The following is a 15,037-nucleotide window of genomic DNA, read 5'->3' as shown; positions in this document are numbered from 1 at the left end:
CACTGTCTGCTGCTTATGCACAAGTTCAGGTTGCAGTTGAACAAATTAAAACAAATCCATGAGACCCAAAATATGACCTTGGGTACGTTGCTGTTAAGTGTCTTCCAGTCATTTCTGACTCATAGCGACCCTGTATAGGGTTCCCACCTTGTAGTTCAAACAGACCTTGCAGTCCAGTACATTAACCCACAGATTTGATGCAGTAGACACTAATGACCAAAGACCAGAAGACCTGTGGGGTGACATTAAGAACACCAAACATGAAGAAAGCAGAAGACCATTAAAAAAACAATGAAGAAAGAAAAGACCAAAATGGATGTCAAAAAAGAGACTCTGAAACTTGCTTTTAAGCGGTGCTGTTGTTTTTAGTTGCAGCCAAGTCAGTTCTGACTCACAGAGACTCTATAAGGTTTCCAAGGAGGTTTGGACTGCCGATCTTGTGGGTTGCATACAGTGCTGATCCTACATTACATTACTGATAAACTAAAAGTAACTGGTGGAAGAGAAGTAAAAGAGCTGAACAAAAATTTCAAAGGGCAGGTCGAGAAGACACAGTCAAGACTGATAATGAAATGCGCAAAGACGTAGAGTTAGAAAACCAAAGTGAAGAATGCGTTCTGCATTTCTCAAGCAAGTGAAGAAAAAATTCAAGCTTGGACTTGAAATGTTGTAGGAGTCTATGGCCAAAACACTGAGTTTTGATGCAGGAAGCATCAAAAACAGATGGAACACATAGAGTCACTGTACCAAAAAGAACTGGTTGATGCTCAACTATTTTTAGAGGTAGCATCTTACCAAGAACCAATGATACTGAAGGAAGAAGTTCAAGTTGCACTGAATGCATTGGCAAAAAAACAAACAAGGCTCCAGGAATCGATGGAATACAAACTGAAATGTTTCAACAAACTGATGTAGTACTGGAGGTGCCCACTCATCTATGCCAAGAATTTTGGAAGACAGCTACCCTGCCAACTAATTGGAAGAGAAAATTACTTGGAAGAAAGGTGACCCAAAGGAATGTAGAAACCATCGAACAATGTCATGAATATTACATGTAAGTAAAATGTTGCTAAAGATAATTCAAAAATTGTTGCAGCAGTACCTTCACAGAGAACTGCCAGAAATCAAGTCAGATAGGGCTATCATTGTTGATGTCAGAGGGATCTTGGTTGGAAGCAGAGAATACCAGAAAGGTGTTTACTTATGCTTTATTGACTATTAAAGTTATTAGATTGTGTGGATCATGATACCTATGGATAACCTTGGGGAAAATGTGCATTCCAGAACATTTGATTATGCTCAGGAGGAACCTGTACATAGATCACGAGGCAGTCATTAGAACAGAACAAGGGGGTACTGAATGGCTTAAAATCAGGAAAGGTGTGTTTATCCTTTCTCCATGCTTACTCAATCTGCGTGCTGAGCGTATAATATTATATAAAGAAGAAGATAGCATCAGGATTGGAAGAACAAACTTTAACAATCTGTGATATGCAGATGACACAACCTTCTTGCTGGAAGCTAAGAAGAAATGAAATACTTACTGATGAAGATCAAAGACTTTCAGTATGGATTGCACCTCAACGTAAAGAAAACAAAAAGTCCTCTGGACCACTGGACCAATAAATATCATAATAAATGAAGAAAAGATTGAAATCATCCAAGACTTCATCTTACTTGAATCCACCATCACCACTCATGGAAGCAGCAGTCAAAAAAAATCAAATGTCCTATCACAGTAGGCAAATCTGCTGCACAAGACCTCTCGTAAAGTTAAAAAGCAAAGATGTCAGTTGGAAGACAAAAGGGTGTGTCTGACCCAAGCCACAATACTTTCAATCACCTCATTACATATGATAAAGTTGGACAATGAATAAGGATGAGCTTAGAAGAATCTATGCATTCAAATTATGGCATTTACAAAGAATATTGAAAGTGCCGTGTACAGTCAGAAAAACAAAAACAAATATGTTTTGGAAGAAATACAGCCACAATGGCCGTTAGAAGCAAGATGGTGAGACTTTGTCTCTCATGCTTTAGATAGGTTATCAGGAGAGGTCAGTCCCTGGAAAAGGACATCATGAAAAAGTAGAGGGTCAGTGAAAGACAGGAAGACCCTCAATGAGATGGGCTGGCACAGTGGCAGCAGCAATGGACTCAAGTGTAGCAATGATTGTGACAATTGTGCAGAATGGGCAGCGTTTTGTTCCTTAGCGCATTGAGCGGAACCTAACCCGATAGTACCTAACAACTACCAACAAATGTGATGTGAGTATTACATGCATTATTAATGTAATTGCAGTGCATATGTTGAGAGCATGGCGCTTTTTTCAATGTAAGCTAAGATTATTGTGATACTCCTTCATTCATTACTCATCTCTACAGTGTATATACTATCTCCTGCATCCAGGTTTTACACAGGGTCGAATGAGACTGTAAGTATAAAACCTGCAACACATTGCCTAGCACACATAAACCAGGTGCTTATTAAATGATATTTATTATCCAGGAAACAATAATGGGCAGTTGGATAAATCTGGACACACATAAATGTTAAAGTTCCATACATTACAAATCCAATAAAATTTAAAGGGCAAGTAAAGAATTTTATCACTAACAATACAGCTGTAATAAATATAAGGGAGGCCTGGTGTCGTGCTGTGCGTTAATGCACTGGACTGCAAGGTTGGTTTGAACCACAAGCTCAGTGATTCCAGCTCACCAGCCACTTCTCAGGAACTCTATACAGGGTCACTATGAGTCAGAACCAACTCGACGGCACTTACCAGCAACAATAAATAAAAGGGAAACATGGTGGCTCTATAAGATAAATACTGGACTGTGAGCAACAAAGCTGACTTTCTGTTCCCAAAAAAGATCTCCAGTCTCAGAAAGCCTGTACAGGGTCACTATCGACTCGATGGCACCTAACAACAACAATAAATATAAAAGAGTCCATACAAATTAAAAGAAAAAGGTATTATGATCCCAATCGATAAAGGGACACATGATTTAAACAGATAACTCATTTTTTGGTTGTTCTTGTTAACTATCATCAAGTCAGTTTTGACTCATTACAACCCTGTATAGGATTTCCAAAGAGCAGGTGGTGGGTTTGAACTGCCAACCTTGTGGTTAGCAGTTCAGTGCTTATTCTAAAGCGCCACACCAGGACTCTAAATAAATGGCTAATAACTATTAAAGGAGTGCTTGCACTCATTAATATTCAAAGAAGCATAAATTATAATGAGGTGGCAAAATAGTTCTGGAAAGCCATCTGGCAAAATGCATTAATAATCCTTTGTTTGTGTTTTACTTTTTATCCACAATTTGAGGAGAAATGTGTCGGAATTGTTGAGAGGAAGCAGTTTTCCCCTCAACAATCCCGACACATTTTGTTCCTCGGCATTGGTTGCAATCCTTGCAATGTAACAACATTCTTCCTACTTCCTCCCCGGGTTCTGTTTCCCTTTGTCCTTCTTTCCTGCCCAATACTGTCTTCTGAGTTTTGTTTTTGGGTAAATGCTGCCCTTTTGGTCTCATAGTTGATTGTTCTGAGGAGTACAGTCTTCCCAGATGTTACTATTTACTTGATAGGTGAGTGTGACGTTGTAGGATAAGCACTCGACTGCAAGGTCGGCGGTTCAAATTCACCAGCTGCTCCTTGGAAACCCTATACAGGATTCCCTATGATTCAGAACCAACTCGACGGCACTTTACAACAACAACAACAATTGTTTGCCTGGAAGTTAATCCCTGAGGGTGAGGTGTCACTTGTTAAGGTTAAGTACTATCAAGTTGGTTCCAACTCATAGCGACACTGTATAGAGTTTCTCAGGAGAGGCTGGTGGGTTTGAACCATCAACCTTAGGCTTAGTGATCCAGTGCTTATCCTACAGCGCTACATCATGACACTTGGTAGGGATTAGGAAATAGAAGAGTTGGCAAAGATTTATGACTAAGTGTTGTATTATTTACAGCAGTTGTGTTCAGATGAAGCTATTACAGATGGACTATTTCTGTCCTTCATAACCTTAATGTCGTTGCAGTATTGCCTCAACAATTAAAATATATGAGGAAAAAAAGAGTGCTTTTATATTTAGACGTAATAACACCTAAAGAGATCTCCCTATTGCTTTTCAACAATGATTGCTACGTCTTGGGCACTCAGAAAAATGCCTTAGTCTTCCACTGCAGTTGCAGATTTGGGGCAAGTTTTGTTTTGGGCTTCTGAGGTGGCAGACAAGTGTCAGGGTTCAATGTGTATATGTGTGACAACCAATTCGCACAGTTGGTGGTGGTTCAGGATTAGTTGTTTGATGGGGCTCTGAAAGCAACAAATGTTAATCTCTTAAGGGGAGTCATGCTGCCCTGCAAACAGAACAATGTAGACTCTCAAGTCACAAATCCTTGTTAGCGGATCAGACTACTGAGGCCAGATGTCCTTGACAGAAAAGACCTTTGGTGACTTGCTACCTCCTCAATATTAACAAACATACGTTTCAGTGGTACTAAAAAAAAAAAATGTCAAAAAACCAAGAACTTTTCCTTTTTTTTTTTGGTAAGTTTTTATGGTGAACGAGTGATAGTTTACATGGGAGAACATCGGCTTTACACCATCATTTCATTGCAATGATTATAATCTCCTCCATGCATCATCATTCAACAGTATTTGCTTCCATTCCTTGTTTTGTTGGGGTGGGGGATGTACACAGAAACACTCAGGAATATATGACAATTTAAACAACCAAAGGGCACATTCTGCAAACCTGCTTCCTGGCTGCCAGCACTCACTCCCTCTCTTCCCATGAGTCCAGAGTCCTCAGCTGCTCCCTCTCTCCATGTCCTCATCTCTGCCTCCATCTCTGGTGTTGCTGCTTCTCTGGATAGTGTCCCGCATTCTGCTTGTGCTCTTCTCTCTTGATGGTCCTAGGGTCCTCTGTTCCTGGACTGTAAGATTAACTACTCCCCTCTTTCTGTTATAAAACTTCTGCCTTTATTTACAGTTGTAACAGTCATGATTAGTCATGATAATAATTACTCACTATTGAATCATAAGAATCTTATCCCCATATCTTTACACCAGACCCATCTAGACAAGATGAAAACTATTCAGTGGGGACTCTATCTTCCCCTGCACACTCATAAACTAAACTCCCTCATGAAAACTTGTAAGTCGTTTATCACCCCCTCATTTTAGGTAGCCAATGTCTAAATTGCCTGTTCCTATCTACCCTGTGTACAGAGGGGACAGGATTATTACTTGATGTAAGACTCCTTTCCTTTCAGTTGGTATTTTGAGCTACTAAAATAAGTATAGGTCAAGTTCATCAAATTGTAGCAATTTGCACACATTTCCTTTATCAAAAAAACAAAACAAAAAGCCCTTTCTTGTCTTCTTCTAGTTGAGTTCTGATTAGCAAGTCATCGAGGCTAGGTCAAATGGGTACTATCTGCAAGTCTGGGTGTTCTTGTACATCTTCTCTCACTTCTTATCAGCTGAATGCTTCACTCTCAGCTCTAGCCCTCTGTGGCTATGTCTTTGTCCATAGGCTCAAGAGTCCCCAGGTCTCATCACACTTCGGACCAACCAGCCCTTCCTCTTTCTCTCATCTCCAGGTCAATGGGATCTATGGAGCGTGGTTGAACACAGCTCATTTCTTCGTTGCTGCCTTTCTCCCTCTTCCACTCACCAGTAGAACAATGTGGTTGTCAGCAAGCTTATATGCCTGCTCATGTGTTCCCTTTGAGTTTCAGTCTTAGACGGGGGTTTGTCCCAAGGGAACTTGATTGCTCGCTTTGATGGCTCCCCGGCAAACAACTTGCTTTTTCTTGTAGTAGCCAGTCATGCTGCCATCTTTGTTTCGGATTTTCCCTTTTGGACTTTCTTTGAAGATGTATCTTGTATTGCTCTAGCTGTTTCAGGCTGGTCTGCTTGTCCTTTCTAGTGGGAATGCCCCATCACAGAAGGTTCTGGATAGGGTTCAGAATTCCACCTAAGGTCTTATATGCTGGAAAGGCTCCGTAAAAGGCCTATTTCTCTGGGCAAGTTCTAGAACCCCTTTTAGGTATTCCAATCAGTTATAGGCTAAAGACAGGCTTACAAGTTTTCTGTAATCATGTGTCCCTACATTCCTTTCTATACCACTCACTCAACTGTCTATTTTTACAATAGCAGGCAAGGAAAACCAATATTCATAAGACAGTCAAGCATCTTAACATTATTTCCACTCTTCAGACTATGCCTCAATCCCTGTATCACAAAACCCTATTTTTCCAAGGTTGAGCATGCATCACTATTTACCCTCTGTCCGATTTAGCCCATGCAAATCTGTATCAGTGTTCCCCTATCTATCTTGTTCTTCCATCCCCTCCCACTTCTTGTGTATTACCCTCCCCAACACCCAAACTGCGATGTGTCTGTCCCCTACCTTGTGCTCTATCATCCCCTCCATCTCCCCCAAACACTTCACCCCATCCCCACCGGTAACCAACATAGAATTTTTTTTCCCCTTTTAGTGTGGGTATCTTTTCTTAAGCTGTTACAATGATGGTCTTATACAATATTTGTCCTTTTGTGACACATTTCAGGCAGCATAATGTACTCAAGGTTTATCCATGTTATACGGTGGCTTGCAGCATCCTTGTTGTTCTTCATGGTAGCATAATATTCCATTGTGTGTATGTACCACAATTTGTTTAACCAAAAAAGAAATCCAATACTGCATGTTCAATCAGTCTAAGATGTCGTCTTTTAGACACAGAATCACAAGGCAGGAAATAAACCGGATAGTTGGGGCCGGGGTGCCTGAGCGTCTGGACGTAAGTGCACATGAGGTTGGGTGACCCCACGATCCAGATTTGGGAGTTGGAGCAGGAGGGACAAGCCTTGTCTCCATTTTAGATCAGCACAGGCTGGTCATGTGGATACTTTGATGGAACAGAGATGTCAAATCTTATTAAGCAGAGGTGCTAGGAAGGTTTCTTCTGGGTGTGTTTTCTGTATCTCTCAGAGTCTTTGCAGAGAGAGAGAGAAAATCCCCCGGATTTCGCAAGCTAGGGACCTTTGACTAGCCATGAGCAATTACTTCCTTTCCTCTGACCCTCATCCCTGGTAATCACTCAGCATTCTGTAGCAAGCTTCATTGATCAGCCTCCGGACTGCCGGGATGATGTCCCTGACATACCAAGAGCACATGACAAGCCCTGGAGACTGGCCCAGGATACTGGCAGCTGCGGGCTGAGATAGACTAATTAATGCGGCAGCGGGGTGAATTGTGGGGGCCCCCACATCTGTCAGGCCGCTCCTCATGGACCTGCTTGTCTTCTACCGGCCCCTAGACTGAGACCAGATTGAACCCTGAGCGACACAAAGGGGTGGGCTTATAACCTGGTTTTGCATCCTTGGCAGACAGCCTCATCTTCATCTGGTGGGTCTGAACCACTGACCTTGCAAATAGCAACCCAACGCCTAACCCAGTGCACCACCAGGGCTCCTTGTTGGCAATAGGTACTCACCAGTTCCCAGCTGATGGGCTACAGCAGTAACTCCATGCGGTGTCAGGTGCCATCAATAGTGCCATAGTGATTCTGTGCACAACAGAACAAAACACTGCCCTGTCCTGCGCCAACCTCACAAGCGTTGTTACATTTGAATCCATCGCTGCTGCCACTGTGCCAATCCATCTCATTGGGGGTCTCCCTCCTTTTCTCAGACTTTCCATTTTACCAAACATGATATCTTTCTTCAGTGACTGGTCCTTCCTGATAATATGTCCAAAGTATGAGAGATGCAGTTTAGCCATCCTGGATTCCAAGGAGCATTCTGGCTGTACTTCTATTAACACAGATACATTTGTTGTTTTGTCAGCCCATGGTACTTTTAATATTCTCCTCCAACACCATAACTGAAATGCATCAATTCTTCTACAGTCTTTCTTATTCACTGTCCAACTTTCACCTGCATTTGAGGTTATTAAAAATACCATGGCTTGGATCATGCATAGCTAAGTTCTCAAGCTGACATCTTTGCTCTTGAACACTTTAAAGAGGTCTTATACAGCAGATTTGCCTAATGCAATACGTCATTTGATTTCTTGACTGCTGCTTCCATGAGTGGTGATGGTTGATCCAGGGAAAATGAAGTCTTTGACAACTCAATCTTTTCTCCATCTGTATGGATGTTACTTATTGGTCCAGTGGTGAGGATTTTTGTTATCTTTATGTTGAGGTGCAATCCATACCGAAGGTTGTGGGCTTTGATCATCAGTAAGTATTTTAAGTCCCCTTTGCTTTCAGCAAGCAAGGTTGTATCACCTGTATATTACAGGTTGGTAATGAGCCTTGTTATTGTTATTAAGTGCTGTAGAGTTGGTTCCAACCCATAGCAATCCTATATAGGGTTTCCAAGGAGCAACTGGTGAGCCTGAACTACCAACCTTGAGATACAAATAGACTTTGCAGTCTAGCACATTAACCCACAGTGCCACACCATAGAGACGTATATCAAAACAACAATGAGCTATCATCTCTCCCCAGCATTAGTAGCAAAGTTTAAAAAAACAACAATGGGTAGCTAATATGGAGAGACTTCCTATGCTGCTGGTGGGACAGTAAAATGGTGCAACCATTGTGGAAAATGGTCTGGTGTTTCTCAAAAAGTTGGAAACAGAAATGCCCTATGAATCAGCAATCTCTGTACTTGGCATATGGTGGCGGCGGTGAATGTATGCTACCAAGTTGGTTCCAACTCATAACAATGGTTTTCAAGGCTGTAAATCTTTTCAACAACAGAAAGCCTCATCCTTCTCCCTCAGAGCAGCTGGTGGGCTTAAACTGCTGACCTTGTGGCTAGCAGTCCAGTGCCACAGAGCCACAGAACTTCTATAGACACATGATGTCTTATTTCACAGAATGGAATGTATCATGAATGTTAAGAGACTTCTTAACATGATACATTCCATTCTGTGAAATAAGACATCATGTGATTTGGATCTTGTACAGACACTATAGTCTTATGAAAGCCCTTCCTGTCATCCTTGTTGATGCTGTGGAAGCTTCTGGCACTGGCTCGAGGAATGGGCAGTGACAGCAGTGACAGAGATAAGAAGAAATGAACAAGGAGGGATGGCCGCCATATGCCTAGCTTCACCTACTGTTCCACCTGTCTGAGCAGCAGGAGCAGCCTGGGCCCCACAACGACAACCTGCCTACCTGACAAAACTGCAGCCCAGAGTCCTACCCTCTGCTCTTCCTGTTCATATCCCACCTGTGGTCCAGTGTTGCAAGATTCTGGGTTTGGAGTCTTTAAAACCAGGGTTGTTGTTATTGTTGTTAAGTGCTGTTGAGTCAGTTCTGACTCATAGTGACCGTGTAGGGTTTGGAGAGCTGCTTTCCTGTTAAAACATTTTTTTTAAAGTGCTATAGGCCCATGCCCACGGACATGGCCACAGAGGGCTAGAGCTGAGAGTGAAGCGTCCAGCTGATATGAAGTGAGGGGAGATGCACAAGAACACCCAAACTTGCAGATAGTACTCATCTGACCTAGCCTCAATGGCTTGATGATCAGAACTTGACTAGAGGAAGATTTTTAAAAAATTTATTTTCAATAAAGGAAACAAGTGTAAATTGCTACAATTTCATGAACTTGACCTATACTTATGCATGTAGTAGCTCAAAATACCAACTGAGAGGGAAGGAATCTTCACAGTAAGGATCATTCCCACCCCCTCTGTATACAGGGAAGATAGGGACAAGCAACTTGGACATTGGCTACCTAAAATGGGAGCAGCTATAAAGGCACAAAGTGACTGGCTTACAAGTTTTCAAGAGGGAGTTTAGTTTAAGAGTGTGTGGGGGAAGGTAGAATCCACACTGAATAGTTTTCATCATGTCTAGACAGGTCTGGTGAAAGGAGATGGGGATAAGATTCTTATGATTCAATAGTGAGTAACTGTTATCATGACTAATTGCAACGGTCACAACTGTAAAGGTAGTGGTTTTGTAACAAAAAGGGGGGAGTAGTTAATCTTACAGTCCAGGAACAGAAGACCCCAGGACCATCAAGGTAGAAGAGCACAAGCGGAATGTGGGACCCTATCCAGAGAAGCAGCGACACCAGAGATGGAGGCAGAGATGAGGACATGGAGAGAGGGAGCAGTTGAGGACTCTAGATTCATGGAAAGAGAAAGGGTGTGCACTGGTGGCCAGGAGGCAGGTTTGCAGAATATGCCCTTTGGTTGTTTAAATAATTATACATTCCTGAATGTTTTTGTGTATATCACCCTGCAAAAAAAAAAAAAATACAGAGGGAATAGAAGAAGCAAATACTGTTGAATGATGATGCACGGAGGGGATTGTAATTGCAATGAAGCAATGAGTGTAAAACTGATGTTCTCCCATATAAACTATCACTCAACTCACAATAAAAACTTAAGAAAAAAAAAGTTAATAGGGGCAGACTGTTGGTATCTGTACTGTAATGAAGAATTGTATTATAATGAAGCAAAGTGTATGACTTGTTGAATGTAAAGCTGATAATCTACTCTGTAAACCATTATTCAATTCACAATAAAAAGTTTTTTAAAAAGCGCTATGGGACCACAGACATACGTACAGTTTCACATTGCCTGAATGCACGAGCAACATTTTTTGTTCTGCTCCACATGGGGTTGCCATAGGTGGAGCTGACCTAACAGCAATTTTTAATAACAGTAACCCCCGATATCATGGATCTTACAGTCCCTATACGATGAGAGGTCAGGCAGCTTGGAATCACTGTCATATTGGATATTCTTAAAGCTTAAATCTCAGCTCCAGCACTTTCTAGCTACCTACTTTGGACAGGTTTTTTCATCTAAGCTTTGTGCATATGCAGATAATAATTATCCTTGCCTTGCACAATTACTGTGAGAATTTCATGGGTGATGCCATGTAGGGTTCCCAGCAAGGTATCTGGCTCAACCATTAGTATTAATCCCCTGAGGGCTCCTTTGTAGGCTTGGAGAGCAAGAATGTAATCTTTCTAAAACCCTGGACAATTGGAAGCTCTAAGGCAAGTTTGAGTTGAGATGTTACAGGTGCATTTGGTTTTAGAGGCACAAATTAAAAACGATCGATATCTTATATTTCAACACACATTTCCTACTCCCTGTGAAAGAAACGATCCCAGCTGATACCTACTTAAACCGGAGACCCCAACCAGGAAAATAAGAGAGGGCTGCAAAAAGTTTGTAGGGGGAAAAAAATCTATTGTCTTTTCGTTCCATGTTCCACCAATTTACTGAAGACCCCTCCCCCATATATAAAGACATATCTATTGAATCTTCATCCTTCAAAAAGTTGAAGCTTTCCCGTCATTTTCTCAGGTACATAAAGCATCTGTCTTCTCCAGAAATCCCGGTAACAGCAGGATGGGTCACATTACATTCCCCACCTCTCGAAAAAATTGACAGATACACATTTGTACAGAGGCGTTCATGACGTCTTCTGTTGAATTATTAAGTTTCTCTCCTAAAGAACGTTAATCTCTACCTCCCACTGGGACAGAGATAAAACTAACTAGACTTCCAGGAAAGAACACAAACAAACCAGAGTATCTTTCTATACAGAGAAATTGCATGAATAATTAATACACAGGATTTTTGATGAATCTCATTCACAAATACTTTGTGGTCTATTCAGAGCGGCTTACTCAGCTGTATGGTTAGTGGAGGCTGGAAGGCGACTCTGGGTCACTCTAGGCCCTGAAAGAGCATTGGAAATCGACAGAACAAGAAAGGGAAGTGTTGGGAATGGGTTCTGACCCTTTTTTTTCTGGCCAGTTAATATGGGTATATTGAGGCCTGGAATGAGCTATTAAAAAGACTGTGTTTTCTGAAAATATAAGATATGGTCCCTGCATTTGGGGTGAGGGGTATTATAAACTGAATTATGTCCCTCCCAAAAAAGGCAAAATGAGGTGCTCACCCCTGGTACCTATGAACATGATCTGTTTGGAAATAAGACCTTGTTTGAAAAGACGATCTTTGAAGATCTTAAAGATAAGGAGTCCTGATTAATGTGCTGTGGGTTAACGCACCAGACTGCAAAGCCAGTTTGAACTGCAAGGTCGGTGGTTCAAGCTCACCAGCTGCTCCTTGGAAACCCTATACAGGGTCACTATGGGTCAGAAGACTTTAAACCCCATCATCTGAATATTGTCCTGTTAGTGAGGAGATCAGATGAAGGTTTTAAAAGTTTGTGGAAAACTGGCATCAAAAGATAATGGAATTTTCCCATTCTCCAGTTTTTTAAAGCTCCCTTGCACATGGACATACAGGGAAAGGCAGCCATGAGGAGACACCACTGCAAACTAAGTAATGCAAGCAAAACCTCAGCTACCAGAAAGCTAAGCAAAACACAGAAGGGTCACCAAGAGTTGCCAATGCCCTGGATTTGCACTCCAAGCTTCCAGGACTGTGAGGGAATAAGAACTTTATGATTCTATGAGCCCCCCAGTCATGATACGCTGCTATGGCAGCTGAATAGGAAATTAACACAAGGGCTTGTCAGAAATCTTCTCTCCTCACAGCCAATCAGAACCACAAGCATTACATCATCTGGGGCCACAGGTACTTGGGTGGGCTTCCCAGAGATGTCTTCCAGGTGCTCTTGTCCATCCTCCTGCCCACCCATGTTGTCGATGGTGAGATTCATGCCTCTTCTGGTCTATATCACTTCCCCAGTGACAAGGCAGGTGTCCCTCCCTAGAAGCCACACTGGGCTGTCAGAGAGCCACCTCTATTCTCTACCTGAGTCTCCAGGGCTCAGACCACATCTGTGCCAGTCCATGCCCACATGCTCGTCCTCTCAGCTGGTCCTCTTCTGGAATCCTGTGATGATGCTGGTCAATGCTCCTGCGGGCATCTCGCTCTGTGCCACTGAGCCCACGCTGTCTCTGACCTGTCCTCCTGCCTCAAATCCCTACACATTCCTACTGGACCCTATATTCTGTCCCAGAGAGTCTGAGCCTAGAAACAACTCCTTCCTCGACCTCAAACCACCAGCCTGTCATTAACGTACATGCAGCTAGTGCTGCTTTGAGCAGAAAAGCAAACATGCTGGGCTTCTTAGCTTGACTTACAGCCCTTTATACACATCTTATTCATTGTTTCAGCTAACTATTGTCTTCAAATATTTGTATGGTAGAAGAGAAATTAGACTTTCTGTGTAACTCCAGAGGGCAGCGTTCCAAGCTGTGTGTAGAAGTTGTGAAAAGACAACGGTTTCTACCAGTAAAGGGCAAAGTTGTTAACAGTTATAGCTAGCAATGGAATAATGTGTCTTGCAAAGGAGGAAGCTTTTTGATTCTTAAATGAAGACAATGAAAAACAAAACAAAACAAAAACCCACGGCCGTCAAGTTGATGCTGATACAGAGAGACCTCGTAGGACCAAGTAGAACTGCTCCTTAGGGTTGCAAAACAGAAAATCTTTACCTGAGTAGACAGTCATCTTTCTCCCTCAGAGCAACTGCTGGATATGAACCAAGGACTTTGCAATTAGCAGACCAGTGCTTAATCTCCTGAGCCACCAAGCAGGGGTAAAATGACTGTAGTTCTTCTCTTCCTTGTCTCTCTGCTTTTCTTTATCCCCTTCCTAATGGAGCTGTGGGATAAAGCACTGGACCATAAGATCGGTTTGAATCACGAGGTCAGTGGTTCAAACTCACCAGCTGCCCTTTGGAAACAAACACTATACAGGGTCACTATGAGTTGGAACTGGCTCGATGGTACTTAACAACAATCCTTTCCCGAAGGATCCCTAGTGGTGCTATGGGTTAGGCATTGAGCTGCTAACCCAAAAGTCGGTGGTTCAAAGCCACTCCATGGCAGAAGAGGAGGCTGCCTATTTCTGTAAAGATGCATCAGCTCGGAAGCCCTATACAGGGTCATTGTGAGTCACATTAGACTCAGTGGCAGTGGTTTGGGATTTGAGTAATCCTGTTCCTATAATTCCTGAGTGGCACAAATAGTTTGTGCTTGTCTACTTAACTAAAGCTGGGTGATTAGAACCCACTGACCCAGTGGCACAGTGGAGAAAAGGGCTGGCAATCTGGTTCCGTAAAGACCATAGCCAAGAAGACCCTAGAGAGCAGTTCTAATGGGGTCATCAGGAGTAAGAGTCGATTTGAGCACAGTGAGGTTGGTATGGGGTCGTCAGGAGCCACAGTCGATTCAAGCACAGTGAGTTTGGTCTGCTTTTGGAAGCCCTCTTCTCTGTGCTCATGTTGGGAGCAACATGACTGATACCCCTGCTGTCCAAATAGGTCTTTGGGGTTCACATCTGCCCTTCAAGTTCCCAACTTGATGGTCTGACCCCACATTTCCTCACTCGTCTCCATCTCCCTTCCCCAGACATACCCCAGGTACACATCAGCACCTCTGCACTGGCCTCCCAGTCCAGCCCAGTCCTTCCTCACAGCCATAAGTGGGTTTCCCAAAACACACACCCACCTCAGACCCTTCAGGTTGCTTGTTTGGAGACAATGAGCTCTCAGCTTCCACCTCCCCTCCTACGCTCCACGTGGTCTAGACCGGCCTCCTGACGTTCCCGCAGCTTTGCGGCTGGTTCCGCATCAGGCTCTGTACCAGGAAGGACCTCGCTCCCTGCTGTACACCCACCGCAAGGTCAGCTTCACATAGGCGAGGGCTTGCACCCCAGTGACAGAAGCTGGGTGGACCCTCCAGCTTCTCCTGACACTTCCAGAGCCTTCTGAGACACAACACCAGAGTTGTGGCTCTGAGCCTCTAGGCCCCGGCTCCAGTGATAACCATTCCCTCCGTTACCACCTTCACATTCTCTCGGTTCTGTTTCCTCTTTCAGTTCTCCTACACCTGCACCACTACTTCCCTACATGAAAGCCCTTCCTTTGACAGGGATTGGATTGCAAAGTTGGCAGTTCAAACCTACCCATTTCTCTAAGGGAGACGATGCAGCAGTCTGCCCCAGCACAGAGTGACCATCTCGGAAACCCTATGGGGCAGTCCTCTCTGTCC

This window comes from Chrysochloris asiatica, unplaced genomic scaffold, assembly GCF_000296735.1.
Source record: "Chrysochloris asiatica unplaced genomic scaffold, ChrAsi1.0 scaffold00034, whole genome shotgun sequence".
In the NCBI taxonomy this organism is placed as follows: domain Eukaryota; kingdom Metazoa; phylum Chordata; class Mammalia; order Afrosoricida; family Chrysochloridae; genus Chrysochloris; species Chrysochloris asiatica.
This window is presented reverse-complemented; position numbering follows the sequence as displayed.